Raw genomic sequence first — 5,000 nt, 5'->3', positions numbered from 1 at the left:
TATATGTATTGATCGGTAATGATCCTTCCGCAGGTTCACCTACGGAAACCTTGTTACGACTTTTACTTCCTCTAAATCATCAAGTTCGGTCAACTTCGGCCATGCCAGCTGCAGCTCACGAAGGAACCGCGGAAGGTGTGCCTCCAGAGACCTCACTAAATAATCCATCGGTAGTAGCGACGGGCGGTGTGTACAAAGGGCAGGGACGTAATCAGCGCTAGCTAATGACTAGCACTTACTAGAAATTCCAGGTTCATGGGGACCGTTGCAGTCCCCAATCCCAACTAAATGAGCATTTGGGTGATTTCCCGTTCCTCTCGGAATGGGGGCGCCAATTGGCGAGAACACGCTGCTGCTCACATTGTAGCACGCGTGCAGCCCAGAACATCTAAGGGCATCACGGACCTGTTATCGCTCATTCTCACCTTGCTAAACACAAGTTGTCCCGCTAAGCAGGGCAAACGTGGCCGACGACCGCCCGTGAAGGGGCCGCCGGCCTTGACGTCAGGTGCGCCCGGAGGTGCACTGCTGACAGCGTTCTAGTTAGCTTGTTTGAGTCGCGTTCGTTATCGGAATTAACCAGACAAATCATTCCACGAACTAAGAACGGCCATGCACCACTACCCTTAAATTTGAGAAAGAGCTCTCAATCTGTCTTACCTCGATAAGTTCGGACCTGGTAAATTTTCCCGTGTTGAGTCAAATTAAGCCGCAAGCTCCACTTCGTTTTTTTTTTTTGTTAACACTCAAGGGATTTATTTGTACAAAAGCTTAAAATTAAACTTATATCTATCCCTTGTCTCCCCCTCCTGGACCCGTTCCCTAGCGGGGCTTGGGACCAGGAGTATTAAGCGCACGTGGCATCGCCTTTATTAATTCCATTAATCGTATGGGTCTCCCATCGCATTCGATAATGCCGTTCCTCTATTTACTTTCCACCCCCGAAATTCCCCTCGCTTATCGGCCGGAAGTAGTAGATTCCGTGATAGATGCCAGGGAGTCTGCAGATAGCACCTCACGCACCCCCTGGTTGGACGGCTCCCTTCGTGATGTTCGACGTAGCCGCTCCATCTCTCGTCTTCTCACACGCCGCCGGATGATGTCCGCCTCCGAAGGGGCTGTCCGACTCCGCCGGCTTCTACCTCGTGGGACTGGTGGTAGAGTCCCTTCCCTCGCTCGTTGACGATAGACCCGCTGTAGGTAGAGTCTTCGCTCATGTCGCGCTCTCAAGGTACTCGGAGAAGGAGGCAGTCCGCGTCCTCGTGTGGGGATGGGTGGTGGCGCTTCTCCTGCTTCCTCCGCCTGCACCGCCGCCATCAGAATGATCCTCTCACGATCACGTTCAGCTGCTGCCAGTGCGGATGCAAGGCGCACTTCCGCCCGTTCTTCAGCCCTTCGACGACCTCTTCTGTTTCGGCTGGCTCGACCTCGGTTGACTCGGAAGAGGTCCGCCACCCCGTCGACAGACACCTGCTCGCCATCCTGTGCACCAGCGTCGTCTGCTGATGTTATCGCCGGTTGCGATTCGAGATGTGCACGAAGGTTGAGCTGCAGCTCATCCTCGCGCCAGAGCTGCTGTAACACCTTCGTGATTCTGCGAGCAGCTTCCTTGATGTTGTTCCACCGCTCGGGGCTCTCCAGCAACTTCATGCCCATGTTGTCCTCGTTGACTGGGTCGCTGGTGCCGTACCCCAGCAGCTCCACTCGGATGTCCTGGAACACCTCGCACCGGAACAGCACGTGGGCCACCGACTCGACAGACCCCGGGCACCGTGGGCACTCCGCCGATGGGGCAAAACCGCAGACATGGAGGTATTCCCGGAAGAAACCGTGCCCGGTTAACACCTGCGAGAGGTGGAAATCCACCTCTCCATGCCGCCTTCCCATCCACTGGTGCAGGTCCGGGATCACTCGGTGGGCCCAAACCACGTACCGACTGGCCGTTGTAGCTGCGGCCGCCTCGTCCCATGCTCTCTGCCACTCCTGCAGAGTCCTCTGCCGCTCCTCCAGCCGGATGTCCTTGCGGCTGGCGCCCGGGGCAGCTAGGAGCCTTCGATGGCACCTTGCGTCCTCTCGCACCAGCAGCCTAAACGGCACAAGGCCTGCTAGCACGACTCCGGTCTCGTATGCCACCGACACGAACGAGCTGGTGACGCCACGTGCCAGGGGCTTCTGCACCTGGGCCAGCTTCCGTCGGCACCACTGCAGATCCGTCGCCTCAGACCACACGGGGGCAGCATACCGGACGATCGACTCCGCCACCGCCGCCAACAACCGACGCTTGGCCACCTGGGGTCCACTGTGGTTTCTCATGACTGAGGTGACCACGCCTACCACGCGGAGGGCTTTGGCCGTCGACAGCTCCACGTGTGGCTTCCACGACAGGTGGTCGTGGATCTGAACTCCCAGGTACCGGATCGACTGCTTACTGTGGATGATGGTGTCTCCGACGCGGAACGGCACCCTCAGTTCACCTCTCCGCAGGCTGGAGATCATCACGCCCTCGGTCTTCTCCGGAGCGAGCTGCAGGTGATGGTCCTCCATCCAGGCCGCGATCGCGTCCACCGCCTGTTCAGCTACAGATGCCGCCTCCTCTGGTGTGCACCCCTGTGCCAGGACCGCAATATCGTCCGCAAAGCCGATGACGCTGGCCCCTTCGGGGAGCTCGACCCGTAACACGCCGTCATACATAATGTTCCACAGTGTCGGGCCCAGGATGGACCCCTGTGGAACACCTGCAGTCACTCGACGTGTAACGGGCCCGTCTGCGGTGTCATAGACGAGCTCCCTGTCGGTGAAATAGTCCTTCAGGATGTTGCGTATCTGCCTCGGCACGCCCTTGTCCTCGAGCGCAGCAGCGATGCACTGCCAGCTGGCAGTGTTGAATGCGTTGCGCACATCCAGTGCAACAACCAGGAGGCAGCGCTTGTCCCGGTTGTTTGTCCGTCCGAATGACATCGCGCGACGGCCCGCATCCACCACCAGTTGGATCGCCTGTACAGTCGAACGGCCCTTCCGGAACCCGAACTGGTTTTCCGCCAACCTTGGCGAATCCAAGTCCTCCACGACGTCGTTGATCCGCGTCAGCAGCATCCGCTCATATACCTTTCCCGGGTTGTTCAGCAGCAGGATCGGGCGCGCAGAAGAAGCGAGTCCCGGTGGCTTGCCCGGCTTGGGGACAAGGGCCAGCTTCTGTCTCTTCCATTCATCCGGGAACCGCTCGCTGTCCAAGCATTCCTGGAACATGTCACGAAAGACCTCCGGATGCTTCCGAATGGCGGCAGTCAGAGCGGCATTCGGCACACCGTCCAGACCTGGGGCCTTCCGCGGGTTCAGTGAGCTCGCGATGTCCAGCAGCTCCTGCGTTGAGACGGCCCGAACTGGTTCCTCTTCCCCTCTCTCCAGGACTTGGCTTGACGACGAAGGCCAGTCAACTGGAGGATGCTGGGGGAACAGAGTGGAGACGACGCCCTCCAGAACCGATGGGTCGCGCTCCCTCGCTGTCCAGCTTCCACGGAGGCGGCTTAGCACGTTACGGAACCACTGTCCCGTCTCGTCGTCCGCGAGCCCCTGCAGCATCTCGTCGAAGTGCACTCTCTTGCTGGTGGTGATAGCTGTCTCCAGGGCGGTCCGCACCTGGAGGAGATCGCTGGCTGCGGCGAGCTGCTCTTCCTCGTTGGTTGCGGCTTCGAAGCGATCCTTAGCGAGGCGGCAGTCCTCACACAAGGCCTCGATCGCTGGCGTCCACCAATAAGCAGGTCGTCCCGAATGGCCTTGCGAAGGGAACACTCGCGCCATGGTTCCATCGCAAGCTTCCGTCAGGACCCTCTCCAAGCTTCCCGCACTTGTAACCCGCTCTGCGAACGATGCTACGTCGAGCGCCACGTCGAAAAGCCGGGCGTCAAACTGACGGGTACGCCATCTCGTGCCGCTTTCTCGCGTAGAAGGACTCTCCTGTCGACGACGATCTGCCGCTGGCCGCTGAAGAAACTCCCCCACAGCAAACCGAATGTACACGTGGTCGCTGTACGAGTACCGGCTCATAATCCTCCATCGATGCTCCGGAAAGGTGTTAGCTCCGGCGATGCTGCGACTGGCAAAGGCAACATCCACCACGCTCGGACGAGCCACTCCGTTGCCAAGGAAGGTTGGGGCGGTGCCGGTGTTTAACACCTCCAGCCCCAAGCTGTCGACGAGCTGGACCACAATCTCGCCCTTTGCGTTGGTGCGGCCACTACCCCAAGCGCTATGCCACGCGTTAAGGTCCCCTGCCATGACGACGTGCGAGTGACCTCTCGCTACCACTTCGATGCGCTGCATGATCTCCTCGAACTCTGGAACACCCGCTGAAGGCGACACATAGCAGCAAATGAACAGGACGCCGTTGATCCGGGCAGCCGCGATCCCAGACTGCGTCACGGAGACCACCTGCTGAACCGGATAAGACTCGCTGCTGGCTATGATGGCCACCTTCCCGTCCCTGTCCGCCACCCAGTTCCCGTTGTTCCTGGGAACACTATGCAGCTCCACCATTAAGCAGACGTCCGCCCGCTCCGTCCTCATCGTGTTGAGCGCAAGATCTTGTGCGCTCCTGCTGCGGTTCACGTTAATCTGGAGCACATCCATCTAGTTAGAGGGCTGTGCACCACAAGCTGCAGCACCGATGCGATGGGCACCGCCGCACAGCATACACTTGATGTCATTGGTGCAACCCGACGCCTTGTGGTTGTGGTCGCCGCATCGTATACAACACTTAGACCGGTCGTCCCCAGTACATCTTGCGGCGATGTGCCCCCGCTCCAAACACCGGAAGCACCGAGCCAGCTGACCCGACACTTTTGGGGCTTCGTGCACCGCACAATACGTGTAGCCCAGCTCCAGCCGTCGGTCCTTGACGAGATCGGCTTCTGCTCGTGGGAGGCGCACGCGGGCCCGCTTCGTCATATCACGACGCTCCCAAAGGTTCACGGTAGCTACCGACGACTGCTTGCCCAGAGAGG

The sequence above is a fragment of the Anopheles moucheti genome (genome assembly GCF_943734755.1).
Source record: "Anopheles moucheti chromosome X unlocalized genomic scaffold, idAnoMoucSN_F20_07 X_unloc_6, whole genome shotgun sequence".
In the NCBI taxonomy this organism is placed as follows: Eukaryota; Metazoa; Arthropoda; class Insecta; order Diptera; family Culicidae; genus Anopheles; species Anopheles moucheti.
The sequence above is the reverse complement of the archived record's forward strand: the minus strand, read 5'-3'. Positions refer to the sequence as shown.